Source organism: Leucopleurus acutus, assembly GCF_964270905.1.
Source record: "Leucopleurus acutus genome assembly, chromosome: X".
Lineage (NCBI taxonomy): Eukaryota > Metazoa > Chordata > Mammalia > Artiodactyla > Delphinidae > Leucopleurus > Leucopleurus acutus.
In genome coordinates, this window is record NC_139148.1 from 88,211,057 (window position 1) to 88,226,684 (window position 15,628).

The following is a 15,628-nucleotide window of genomic DNA, read 5'->3' on the forward strand; positions in this document are numbered from 1 at the left end:
AAGTGTACATTGTTTAATTTCCATATTTGTGATTTTTTGCATTTTCTCTATGTTATTGATTTTTTTGTTTCATGCCATTGCGTCAGATAAGATGCTTTCTTAGCTTTTGCTCTTTTTAAAGCTATTGAGGCTTGTACTGTGGCCTAACATATGGTCTATTCTGGAGAGTATTCCACGTGCACTCTGAGATGAATGACAACAAAACCACAACATACCAAAAAGTATGCAATGCAGCTGAAATACTTTAAGAGGGAAATTTATAGCTGTAATTACTTTGGAAGCCCACTGTATACTTTTCTCTTATTGTACTTTCCCATTTCCCAGAAGTTGAAATTGGTTTCTATGATTCCCATTCTTTACTTTATACTTTCATTAGCAGTGACTACATCGCTTAGCAGAATGGATCTGATAATGTAGGTGTCCTTATCTCTCTTGCTATTCGCACCTCACCTTATGTTTTTGAGATGCTCTGTGTGCTCATACCTGTAGTTATAGTCCATTCATGCTTCACCACTATGCATGATTCCATCCTCACTCCCTTGTTCAGGCTCTTAACCACTGAGATTTGGCGCTAACCTCTTTTACAGATAAGGCCAGCACAGGGGAAGGGACACAACTCAACCAGGGGTGAGGAGTGTGGTTTTTTGTGTAAGGAAGTGAGACATGAGGAGGATCCTAGATTGCTGTAACCAGTTAAGGCCGAGGATCGGTGTGGAGGAAGTGAGGTGTGGCTATTTATTCTCACACAGTGCCCTATCACACACACCTGGGGTTTCTACAGGTGTAGATTGTCATGAATCAAGTTTTCAGCTATTTTCTTCTCATGTTCAGGATAGTACTCAATATATTAAAGTATGAGTATATCATACATTTGCCAGTAGAAAGTCAATTTCCTCTCCATTGTGCACATTCACGTCTGTACTTTTCCTATCTCCTGAAAATGGATTGTCTTGATGGGAGCACAGGGATTGCTCTGTATCCGGCCATATTTGTTTTGAGAAAGTAATGAATGTTATTTAAACTGGGTCTTGGCAAATGTAAAATGGATGGCTAGTGGGAAGCTGTTGCAGAGCACAAGGAGATCAGCTTGATGCTTTGTGATGATCTAGAGGGGTGGGATAGGGAATGTGGAAGGGAGGGTCAAGAGGGAGGGAATATGGGGATATATGTATACATATAGCTGGTTCACTTTGTTGTACAGCAGAAACTAACACAACATTATAAAGCAACTATACTCCAGTAAAGATATAAAAATAAATAAATAAATAAACTGGGTCTTGGTAGATCAACAATTTAAGCCCATCTAAGTACTTCTCTCAAGAGTCCTATGAACATGTATGAAGGTGACTTAATTTTGGCTTCAATTTATATACTCTGGAGTTTGCATTGCCTATAAGCAAACATGCTGTTATACAGAATTTAATTGTAATTTGCTTTAAAATGAAGCTCTTTAAGAAACAAGGAACTATGTTCCTTGAATGTGTCTGCCAGGTTTTGCCAGTGATATTCTTGTAATAGTTAGTTCATTTTCAAAGAGAAATGATATATTGTTTTCCTTATGTATTAAAATCAATATCCATGTAATATGATTTAGTACTATAGCAATGAAAACATAGAGTTGCCACAAATCATCACAATAAATTGAAATTATATTTTAAATAGTGTTTAAGCGTCAGGAAGGGAACACAGAAAGTTAACTGTCAGTGGGTTGTAGGGTTTGCTGGTTATTTATATTTACCACTCCATCCTTGGAAATATTTTACACATTGTCTAAACTGAGTGTGAACTCTTGCTATGGTCAGAAACAAAACACATAACAGTATTCTCAATGGGAAGAGTAAGGGCTTTGGAGTCAGAAAGCCATCAGCTCCATTGTGGAGGGCACTGAGCTCCCTGAGCCTCAGGTTCTCCAGCCAGTGGTTGAGGAGAGGACCCTCCCTTAGAGGGTTCTTGTTGGCATTGGATGAAATCACAAGGCAATGAAAGTCATGCAGGTGTTTTGGCCTTGGTCAGGCCTGGGATGTGAGGCTCAGCTTCCTCATCTTTAAAGAGGAAAACACCATGTGGATCTTGTAGATTAAAAGATAAGTCACTGTCATATTAGGCACACAATTAGTAAGAATATAAAGAATGATCATATCTAACCAGAGCCTAATAGAGAATTTGGCTTGCTTCTTTAGTTTTTCCTCTTTTCCAAATTTATTTAAATAAAAAAATATTCCACAACGTCAATAGTTTTAAAACTTTCAAACCTGTAATTCTACCTCATATGTACTTTGTCAGGTAAAAATGTATCTGCTAAAAGTCACAGACTGTCACTTCAGAACTCTCATGGGATCTTTCAGAGGAGGAAGCATCAATCAACAACTTCCACAGCTTCTCTGAAGTGCATGCCACAGTTGTCTGCAGAACAGCTCTGGGCTTCCACTGCTGATCTGATCTGTGTCCCCAGCATCCCCCTCAAAAGTGGAAGAGCCGAATCCTGGGACAAAGCTTCATATAAGACATTTGAAAGTTCTAGAGTCTTCAGTCCATTGTGTGAAGCCACAACCCATGAGGAATTTTGAACTCACTCTCATTGGACCCCTTTCAAACGAAAAAACAATGTATCTGAAAATGGTGAGCTGGAGGAGCTCCTAGATGACTAACAATAATCAAACTATGATGGTGTGTCTGAGAAGGCTTCCCACAGCAAGTGATGCTTAAACTGAGACCTGAGGGGTAAAGAGACATTAGCCAGGGGATGAGGGGAGCACAGAGCTTATCTGAGACCATAACCAGTTATAAGAGCCAGGAAATACTCTATGACTTGGTTCACTCTTGAGAAAATCCTGTGTGGAAATACACAACCCACAGTTGGACATGTCCAAAAAACTATGTGAAACTTAATGGCACAATTGTAGAATTATCTGAACCTCTTCTGCCCTCTTTACTCTTACCCCAGGCCTGTAATATCCACCAGTCCTTACAGCAGAGTGTGATAATATTACTATGTTTAACGTCATGGAACCATAGAGAAGAAAACTGTTGAATAAAGGAATTTGATCATGATTTTGTTTTACATACACTGACACCACTCACAATGCAAAGTAGATGATTGTTAATAGGTATTTGTTTCATTTTTTCAAATAATATTTTCTATTGGAGAAAATCAGAAATTGGAGGTTAGTATCATCTAGTGATAAGATCCAGAATGGTGGATTGGACATAATTTAGTAGGGAAGGAGTAGCCGTGTCAGAAGGAACTTTCTAGAAGTTTACTAAGAAGATAAAGTAATTCAGACAGAGCCCAAGGACATTAAATGATATGACAGGAAGTCTTCTTCATCATCTTCCAGGATATAAAAATCTGCCTTTGTGTGTATGTGTGTGTGTGTGTGTGTGTGTGTGTGTGTGTGTGTGTGATAGAGAGAAAAAGAGATAGGGGAGTAATGTTAAAAAAATGTGTATATATATAGAAGACACATACATAAATGCCTGCATACAGGTATATATTTTTTAAAACTTTCTGTAACCTCTGTTTTTAAATTCTCTCTATATACGTGTGTGTATCTATGCATGCATATTAAATGTATGTATATATATATTTTTTCATGACAATTAATCTATGACAAAGGAGACGAATATACAATGGAGAAAAGACAGTCTTTTCAATGAGTGGTGCTGGGAAAACTGGACAGCTACATGCAAAAGAGTGTGAGTAGAACATTTTCTGATACCATATACAAATATAAAATCAAAATGGATTAAAGACCTAAATGCAAGACCAGATACTATAAAACTCCTAGAGGAAAACATAGACAGAATACTCCTTGATATAAATTGCAGCAATATGATTTTTTGGATTCATTTCCTAAAGCCAAGGAAATAAAAGCAAAAATAAACAAATGGGACCTAGTTAAACTTAAAAGATTTTGACCAGCAAAGGAAACCATCGACAAAATGAAAAGACAACCTACTGAATGGGGGAAAATATTTGCAAATGGTATGACTGATAAGGGGTTACTATCTAACATATATAAACAGCTCATACAACTCAATATCAAAAAAACAAAGAACCCAATTAAAAATGGGCAGAAGAACTGAATAGACATTTTTCCAAAGAGGAAATGCTGATGGCAAACAGGCACATGAAAAGATGCTCAACATCACTAATCATTAGGGAAATGCAAATCAAACCACAATGAGATATCACCTCACACCTTTCAGAATGACTACCATCAAAAAGAACACAAGTAACAAATGTTGGTGTGGATGTGGAGAAAAGGGAACCCTCCTACACTGTTGGTGGGAATGTAAATTGGTGCAGCCACTGTAGATAACAGTATGGAGGTTTCTCAAAAACACTAAAAACTAGAACTACCAAATAACCCAGCAATTCCATTCCTGGGTATATATCTGAAAAAAGCAAAAAACACTAATTTGAAAAGATACATGCACCTCAATATTCATACCAGAATTATTTATAATTGTCAAGATAGGGACGCAACCTAAGTGTTCATCAACAGATGAATGGATAAAGAAGACGTGGTATATATATACGATGGAATACCACTCAGCCATACAAAAAAATGAAATGTTGCCATTTGCAGCAACATGGATGGATTTGGAGGGCGTTATGCTAAATGAAATAAGTCAGACAGAGAAAAACACTGTATGATATCACTTATATACGGAATCTAAAAAATACAACAAGCTAGTGAATATAACAAAAAAGAAACAGACTCACAGATATAGAGAACAAACTGGTGGTTACCAGTGAGAAGAGGGAAGGAGAGAGGGGCAATATAATGGTAAGAGATTAAGAAGTACAAACAATTAGGTGTAAAATAATTAAGCTACAAGAATATATTGTACAACACAAGAAATATAGCCAATATTATATAATAACTATAAATGCAGTATAACCTTTAAAAATTGTGAATCACTATACTGTACACATGTAACACATAATATTGTACAGCAAATATACTTCAATTAAAAAATAAATAAATAGAGATTAGGAGCCAAGATGTTGGAGTAGAAGGACGTGCTCTCACTCCCTCTTGCAAGAACACCAGAATCACAACTAGCTGCTGGACAATCATTGACAAGAAGACATTGGAAAACACCCAAAAAGATACCCCACATCCAAAGACAAAGGGGAAGCCACAATGAGATGGTAGGAGGGGCACAACCAGAGTAAAATCAAATCCCATAACTGATGGGTGGGTGACTCACAGACTGGAGAACACTTATACCACAGAAGTCCACCCACTGGAGTGAAGGTTCTGAGACCCACGTTAGGTTCCCAACCTGGGAGTTGGGCAACGGAAGGTGGAATTCCTAGAGAAGCGGACTTTGAAGCCTAGTGGGATTTGATTGCAGGATGTTGACAGGACTGGGGGAAACAGAGACTCCACTCTTGGAAGGCACACACAAAGTAGTGTGCACATCAGGACCCAGGAGAAGGATCAGTGACCCCAGGGGAGACTTAACCAGACCTACCTGCTAGTGTTGGAGGGTCTCCTGCAAAGGCAGGCAGTGGCTGTGGCTCACCGTGGGACAAGGACACTGGCAGCAGAAGTTCTGGGAAGTACTCCTTGGTGTGAGCCTTCCCAGACTCCACCATTAGCTCCACCAAACAGCCCAGGTAGGCTCCACTGTTGAGTTGCCTCAGGCCAAACAACCAACAGAGAGGGAAGCCAGCCCCACCCATCAGCAGTCAAGCGGATTAAAGTTTTACTGATCTCTGCCTAGAAGAGCAACAGTCAGCTCTACCCACCACCAGTCTCTCCCATCAGGAAACTTAAACAAGCCTCTTAGATAGCCTCATCCACCAGAGGGCAGAGAGCAGAAGCAAGAAGAACTACAATCCTGCAGCCTGTGGAACAAAAGCCACATTCACAGAAAGATAGACAAGATGAAAAGGCAGAGGGCTAAGTACCAGATGAAGGAAAAATATAAAACCCCAGAAAAACAACTAAATGAAGTGGAGATAGGCAACCTTCCAGAAAAAGAATTCAGAATTATGATAGTGAAGATGATCCAGGACCTCAGAAAAAGAATGGAGGCAAAGATTGAGAAGATGCAAGAAAAGTTTAACAAAGACCTAGAAGAATTAAAGAACAAATAAACAGAGATGAACAATACAATAACTGAAATGAAAGCTACACTAGAAGGAATCAATAGCCGAATAACTGAGGCAAAAGAACGGATAAGTGACCTGGAAGACAGAATGGTGGAATTCACTGCTGCAGAACAGAATAAAGAAAAAAGAATGAAAAGAAAAGAAGACAGCTTAAGAGACCTCTGGGACAACATTAAACGCAACAACATTCGCATTATAGGGGTCCCAGAAGGAGAAGAGAGAGAGAAAAGACCCAAGAAAATATTTGAAGAGATTATAGTCAAAAACTTCCAAAACATGGCAAAGGAAATAGCCACCCAAGTCCAGGAAGCACAGAGAGTCCCATACAGGATAAACCCAAGGAGAAACATGCCGAGACACATAGGGATCAAATTGGCAAAAATTAAAGACAGAGAAAAATTATTGAAAGCAGCAAGGGAAAAATGACAAATAATATACAAGGGAACTCCCATAAAGTTAACAGCTGATTTCTCAGCAGAAACTCTACAAGCCAGAAGGGAGTGGCATGATATACTTAAAGTGATGAAAGGGAAGAACCTACAACTCAGATTACTCTACCCGTGAAAGCCCTCATTCAGATCAATGCAGAAATCAAAAGCTTTACAGACAAGCAAAAGCTAAGCGAATTCAGCACCACCAAACCTGCTCTACAACAGATGCTAAAGGAACTTCTCTAAGTGGGAAACACAAGAGAAGAAAAGGACCTATAAAGCAAACCCAAAACAATTCAGAAAATGGTCATAGGAACATACATATCGATAATTACCTTAAACGTAAATGGATTAAATGCTCCAACCAAAAGACACAGGCTTGCTGAATGGATACAATATGAGACCCATTTATATGCTGTCTACAAGAGACCCACTTCAGACCTAGGGACACATACCAACTGAAACTGAGGGGATGGAAAAAGATATTCCAGGCAAACGGAAATCAAAAGAAAGATGGAGTAGCAATACTCATATCAGATAAAATAGACTTTAAAATAAAGAATGTCATAAGAGACAAGGAAGGACACAACATAATGATCAAGGGATCATTCCAAGAAGAAGATATAACAATTATAAATATGTATGCACCCAACAGAGGAGCACCTCAATACATAAGGCAACTGCTAAGAGCTATAAAAGAGGAAATCGACAGTAACACAATAACAGTGGGGGATTTTAACACCTCACTTACACCAATGGACAGATGATCCAAAATGAAAATAAATAAGGAAACAGAAGCTTTAAATGACACAATAGACCAGATACATTTAATTGATATTTATAGGATATGCCATCCAAAAACAGCAGATTACACTTCTCAAGTGCACACGGAACATTCTCCAGGGTAGATCACATCTTGGGTGACAAATCAAGCCTCACTAAATTTAAGAAAATTGAAATCATATCAAGCATCTTTTCTGACCACAACACTATGAGATTAGATATGATTTACAGGGCAAAAAACACAAACATATGGAGGCTAAACAATACGTTTACTAAATAACCAAGAGATAACTAAAGAAATCAAAGAGGAAATCAGAAAATATCGAGAGACAAATGACAATGAAAACACGACAATCCAAAATCTATGGGATGCAGCAAAAGTGGTTCTAAGAGGGAAGTTTATAGCTATACAAGCCTACCTCAAGAAAGAAGAAAAGTCTCAAATAAACAATCTAACATTACACCTAAAGGAGCTAGAGAAAGAAGAAAAAACAAAACTCAAAGGTAGCAGAAGAAAAGAAATCATAAAGATCAGAGCAGAAATCAATGAAATAGAAACAAAGAAAACAATAGCAAAGATCAGTAAAACTAAAAGCTGGTTCTTTGAGAAGATAAACAAAATTGATAAACCATTAGCCAGACTCATCAAGAAAAAGAGGGAGAGGACTCAACTCAACAAAATTAGAAATGAAAAACGAGAAGTTACAACAGAAACTGCAGAAATACAAAGCATCCTAAGAGACTACTAAAAGCAACTCTATGCTAATAAAATGGGCAACCTGGAAGAAACGGACAAATTCTTAGAAAGGTATAACCTTCCAAGAGTGAACCAGGAAGAAATAGAAAATATGAACAGACCAATCACAAGTAATGAAATTGAACCTGTGATTAAAAATCTTCCAACAAACAAAACTCCAGGACCAGATGGCTTCACAGGTGAATTCTATCAAACATTTACAGAAGAGCTACCACCCATCCTTCTCAAACTCTTCCAAAAAATTGCAGAGGAAGGAACACTGCCAATCTCATTCTATGAGGCCACCATCACCATGATACCAAAATCAGACAAAGATACTACAAGAAAAGGAAATTACAGACCAATATCAATGATGAATATAGAAGGAGAAATCCTCAAGAAAATACTAGCAAACAGAATCCAACAACGTATTAAAAGGATCATACACCATGATCAAGTGGGATTTATCCCAGGGATACAATGATTCTACAATGTATGTAAATCAATCAATGTGATAAACCATATTAACAAATTGAAGAATAAAAACCATATGATCATCTCAATAGATGCAGAAAAAGCTTTTGACAAAATTCAACACCCACTTATGATAAAAACTCTCCAGGAAGTGGGCAGAGATGGAATCTACATCAACATAATAAAGGCCATATATGACAAACCCACAGTAAACATCATTCTCAATGGTGAAAAACTGAAAGCATTTCCTCTAAGATCAGGAACAAGACAAGGATGTCCACTCTCAAAACTCTTATTCAACATAGTTTTGGAAGTCCTAGCCATGGAAATCAGAGAAGAAAAAGAAATAAAAGGAATACAAATTAGAAAAGAAGATATAAAACTCTCAGTGTTTGCAGATGCCATGATACTATACATAGAGAATCCTAAAGATGCCACCAGAAAACTACTAGAGCTAATCAATGAATTTGGTAAAGTTGCAGGATACAAAATTAATGCACAGAAATCTCTTGCATTCCTATACACAAATGATGAAAAATCTGAAAGTGAAATTAAGGAAACACTCCCATTTACCATTGCAAGAAAAAGAATAAAATACCTAAGAATAAACCTACCTAGGGAAACAAAAGACCTGTATGCAGAAAACCATAAGACACTGATGAAAGAAATTAAAGAAGATACCAACAGATGGAGAGATATACCAGGTTCTTGGATTGGAAGAATCAATATTGTGAGAATGACTATACTACCCAAAGCAATCTACAGGTTCAGTGCAATCCCTATCAAATTACCAATGGCATTTTTTATGGAACTAGAACAAAAAATCTTAAAATTTGTATGGAGACACAAAAGACCCTGAATAGCCAAAGCATTCTTGAGGGAAAAAACTAGAGCTGGAGGAATCAGACTCCCTGACTTCAGACTATACTACAAAGCAACAGTAATCAAGACAATATGGTATTGGAACAAAAACAGAAACATAGGTCAATGAAACAAGATAGAAAGCCCAAAGATAAACCCACACACCTATGGTCAACTAATCTATGACAAAGGAAGCAAGAATATTCAATAGAGAAAAGACAGTCTCTTCAATAAGTGGTGCTGGGAAAACTGGACAGCTACATGTAAAAGAATGAAATTAGAACACTCCCTAACACCATACACACCAATAAACTCGAAATGGATTAGAGACCTAAATGTAAGACCGGACACTATAAAACTCTTAGAGGAAAACATAGGAAGATCACTCTTTGACATAAATCACAGCAAGATCTTTTTTGATCCACCTCCTAGAGTAATGGGAATAAAAACAAAAATAAACAAATGGGACCTAATGAAACTTAAAAGCTTTTGCACAGCAAAGGAAACCATAAACAAGACTAAAAGACAACCCTCTGAATGGGAGAAAATATTTGCCAATGAATCAATGGAAAAAGGATTAATCTCCAAAATATATAAACAGATCATGCAGCTCAATATTTAAAAGACAAACAACCCAATCTAAAAATGGGCAGAAGACCTAAATAGACATGTTTCCAAAGAAGACATACAGATGGCCAAGAAACACATGAAAACCTGCTCAACATCACTAATTATTAGAGAAATGCAAATCGAAACTACAATGAGGTATCACCTCACACCAGTTAGAATGGGCATCATCCGAAAATCTAAAAACAACAAATGCTGGAGAGGGTGTGGAGAAAAGGGAACCCTCTTTCACTGTTGGTGGCAATGTAAATTGATACAGCCACTATGGAGAACACTATGGAGGTTCCTTAAAAAGCTAAAAATAGAATTACCATATGATCCAGCAATCCCACTTCTGGGCATATACCCAGAGAAAACCATAATTCAAAAAGACACATGCACCCCAATGTTCATTGTGGCACTATTTACCATAGCCAGGTCATGGAAACATCTTAAATGCCCATCGACAGACGAATGGTTAAAGAAGATGTGGTACATATATAAATAGAATATTACTCAATGATAAATAGGAATGAAATTGGGTCATTTGTAGAGACATGGATGGATCTAGATATTGTCATACAGAGTGAAGTAAGTCAGAAAGAGAAAAACAAATATCGTGTATTAACGCATATATGTGGAACCTAGAAAAATGGTACTGATGAACTGGTTTGCAGGGCAGAAACTGAGACACAGATGTAGAGAACAAACGTTTGGATACCAAGGGGGGAAAGCGGTGGGCGTGTAGTGATGTGATGAATTGGGCGATTGGGATTGACATGTATAGATTTTACATGTATAAAATTGATGTCTAATAAGGACGTGCTGTATTAAAAAATAAATAAAATCAAATTAAAAAAATAAATAAATAGATAAATTTGGACTAAAATACCACTGAAATTCCCTAGACATAAGTACATCTTAGACCTGATTCTGTTATGACCTTGGGTCTGTAGTTTCTACATTTGTATGCCATTTTCCCTGGGCCTTATTTTATGTATCCATAAGCCTGGAAGGTTTTTAAACGAGTATGTTTGTTGTTTGTCTGTTGGCTAAGGAGCTCTTTATTTAAACAAAATATCATGAAATTCGATTTTATAAAATAGCTAAAAGAGAAATTAATAAATTAAAGAAGAGGGACACAGAGCAGAGTTATTAGTTCACCGGTTCTCCATCCTTTTGACTTCAAACAAATAGGCAGGGGAAAAAAAAGAAAATGGAAGAAGAACTGTTCTTGGGGAAAAAAATGACCCCTTGCATTACTTCTTCGATAAAGTTAGAATTACTAAAATCTAACTACTTTCATATTTGTACAACACCTTTGCATTTTAGCAGCCAGACAAATTAGATTAGTAGTATAGGACAAATAAAAATTTGTACAGTTGAAACTGGTATAATTTCTTCTAATATATTAAAAGATAGCATTTATTGAAACCATAGTGTTTCAAGAAAAGTGTTACATGATTAAAATAAATTGTTGGCAATTTTCATAAAAACACTGCAAGTTAGTTATTACTACCTGCATTTTGTAGAAGAGGAAATAAGATCATACATACATCTTGTAAGAGGCAGATCCTGTTTCTTAACCAGTGTTTACCTTGGTTGAAAGACCATATTTCACCCATTGCTCGACACTACCACTGATTAGTGAACACAAAACGTTTCAGACACATATTTCAGTGTCATTTTGTTTGATGTTCCTAGTTAGTGAAGGAATTTGGAGTGTGTTTTACTGCTGTTGGGAATACAGTATATTGAAGTAATAAGAAAGACCACCCATTGAAGTCAGACAGTTTTAGTTTTACCAAATACTCTGAACTTTTATTTTCTCACTTATAAATTAGGGTTACAATCCTTACCTTGCAGAGTTGTTGGAAGAAGGAAATACAGTATTTGCAGGCAAGAAGAATGCCTGGCATATAAATGGTATTTAAAAAGGTTAGTTTAATTCCTCTCCATTTATTTAAGTTTGCATGTTTTGCATTGAATTGGCACGAGAATAAGTAAGAGTTAAACATTTCAATGGAATCTTGACATTATTAAATGTGGAGAGGTTTAATACAAATATTATATGCCTAATAGAATTATAGGAGCCTTGTTAGCTTTACAAAATTATTTGCAGAACTGGCACAGATAAAACCTAAAATAAGGGGAGTGGGGTTTTTTTCAGTTGCTTTTTTTGGGTGGTCCATATGTCTTAGATGAGAAATAAGTTATAAAAAATGACGAGGTACGTTTTAAATATAAAAGATCAATTAATACTAATGTTTGGAAAAACTAAATCTCTACAAATAAATTACCCCTAAAGTGGAAAAAATATATATATATAAATAAATAAATAAAAGACTTTAAGTGAATCACTTGCCCTATGCTGGTTTCTACTCTAACACACAATAATCCTCCATATAGAAATATGTATTTGCTCATGTGTTGCCTTCTTCAGTGAGGACTTTTATGACTACACTACTTAAAAAATTCATCTCCCCCTCTCCCAGGCACTCCCTATCCCCTCTCCCTTCATTAGTTTTTCCAAAATAAAAATGATAGCAAAAACTTAGGTAATGCTCACTCTTAGACATACACTGTTTTAAGTGCTTTGTATGTACTAACACATTTATTTCTCACATCAAGGGAGGTACTATTATTATAACCAATATTATTGTTGTTGTTATTATTACCTACATCTATGTGATGAGGAAAGGAAGGCCCTGAGAGTTTTTAGTACCTTCCCTAAGGTCACACAGCTGTAATGGGGGCAGAACTGTCACTGAAACTCATCATCTTGGTTCCTAATTCCCTGATCTTAATCGTTATCCTGTTGCTCCTCTCCAAAGCACCTATGCCATCTTACATACTCTATATTTTACTTCTTGTTTACTGTCTATTACCCACTCCATTATATCATAAGCTCCGTAAAGGCAAGGACTCTGTTAATGATTATATTCTGAGGCAGAGACACAGAGAATCCTGTAGCTACCAAGTCAAAAATCTGATATTAGGGCTTCCCTGGTGGTGCAGTGGTTGAGAGTCTGCCTGCCAATGCAGGGGACACGGGTTCATGCCCTGGTCCGGGAAGATCCCGCATGCCGCGGAGTGGCTAGGCCCGTGAGACATGGCCGCTGAGCCTGCACGTCCGGAGCCTGTGCTCCACAACAGGAGAGGCCACAACAGTGAGAAGTCCACGTACTGCAAAAAAAAAGAAATCTGATATTAGTATAGCCACTACAGTTTTCATATGCTTACTGTTTGAATGGTACATCCTTTTCTCTCCTTTTACTTCCAGCCTATTTGACCTTTATATTTAAATTGCATTTCCTGTAGACAATGTTTATTTACTTATTTTTTTAAATATTATTTATATTTGCTATTACTAGGCAGGCCCTGGGTTTTGTGTTATGTCTCCTACCCCATGAAGCCGCCAACATGTGGCTTGATTATGCTTGCGTGAGCAAAAGCTCTCAGCGCAAAAGTAAGTTAGGCTTACTTTATTTTTCTTATTAGTTACCTATTTTATACATATTAGTGTATATATGTCAATCCCAATCTCCAATTCATCCCACCCACCCCCACTTTCCTCCCTTGGTCTTCATACGTATGTGCTCTACATCTGTGTCTATTTCTGCCTTGCAAACCAGTTCATCTGTACCATTTTTCTAGATTCCACATATATGCGTTAATATGATATTTGTTTTTCTCTTTCTGACTTACTTTACTCTGTATGACAGTCTCTAGGTCCATCTACAAATGACCCAATTTCATTCCTTTTTATGGCTGAGTAATTTTACATTGTATATATGTACCACATCTTCTTGATCCATTTGTCTGTCGATGGGCATTTAGGTTGTTTCCATGACCTGGCTATTGTAAATAGTGCTGCAATGAACATTGGGGTGCATGTGTCTTTTTGAATTATGGTTGTCTCTGGGTATACGCCCAGTAGTGGGATTGCTGGGTCATACGGTAGTTCTATTTTTAGTTCCCTTTTCTCCACACCCTCTCCAGCATTTGTTGTTTGTAGATTTTCTGAAGATGCCCATTCTAACCAGTTTGAAGTAATACCACACTGTAGTTTTGATTTGCATTTCTCTAATAATTAGTGATGTTGAGCAGCTTTTCATGTGCCCCTTGGCCATCTGTATGTCTTTTTTGAAGAAATGTATATTTAGATCTTCTGCCAGTTTTTTATTGGGTGGGTAGTTTGTTTGATATTGAGCTGTATGGGCTGTTGGTATATTTTGAAAATTAATTCTTTGTTGGTTTCATAGTTTGCAAATATTTTCTCCCATTCTGTAGGTTGTTGAAGCAATGGCATTGAGGCTGCCTAGTGGAGGGGGAGGTTCTGATATTCAGTGGGGTCACAGGGGTTGAACAAAGGGAGGCACCTCATCTGGAGGTTAATGTTAAGGTCAGCAAGAACATTGGCAATAGAATGAGGAACCAAATTCACACTGGCATTAGGTTCCTTTGGGAGTTTCCCGCTTGGAGGAACATCATTGCCCTTTCCGTGTTTAGTCACTGTGCTGGGGAAGGCCGTTAGGACCACAGAAGTCTGAGGTGTAGGGAAGACGAAGAGGAGTCGAGAAATAGGGCACATGGTTTCTGCCTGCTTGGGAGCTGAGGGAATTCCAAGTGCTTATTGTGTGCCAGACACTGACTTCTGCCTTATCAGTGCTGTCAGTTTTTTCCTCTATGTTCTTGTGATGTGGGGAATTAACACCTCCATTTCCTAGGTAAAAGGACTGAGACACAAATCAATGAATCATCTTGTCTGGGATCACACAGCCACTGAATGTTAAACATTTGAGACTAAAACCCTTCTGCCTGACAGTCCTACATTCCTTTCTGAATGCCATGGAGCCTCAACAGTAAATCCTACAGTTATAAATCAGTTGATATAAACGTCCTGACTTACCATGCAGGGTAATGGATACGATTTATTTCTGAGAATCAAGTCCCAGACTTCTCTCTCCGATTAATTAACTGTGTCATCTTAGTTCATTGCACCTTTCATTCCCTAGTTGAATTATATGTAAAAGCCCTGGATTTGGGATGGATCTTCAAGTTTTCTTTGACTTTTTTACATCAGCTTTATGTTTCACTGTCTCCTCCTCTGGGCATTGAAGGTAACGATGTGCAGGCACTCTCTTGAAAACCTCAGGTGTGAACCTTTCTTACACTAAATCTTACCTGATGAACAGATGTAAGATGAGAGGTTCTGGTTGAAGGGGGGTTCCAAGACCTGGATCTGATTCACTCCACAGCAGACATATAAATACACACACACACACACACACACACACACACACACACACACACACTCCAAATGTAAGGAATAGAGGAGAGGATGCAGATGTATGACATGTTTGACAACCAAGTCCCCTATCAGGAGAGTCAGCTCTCTGGACCACTCTTAATGCACTTCCATCTTCACCAAGCATGAAGTCTTTTGTCTCTCCAGCTGTGCTTGTGTGTGTCTGTAGGGGAGACATGAACTGAATATTTTGGTGTAGTGCTGACTTGAGCTTTAGTTTCAGCAAGTGCTCAGAGCAGTCAGCCTGCACTTTGCATTCCTTTAATTCCTTCGGTTGTTAGGAGCTGTGAAAAATT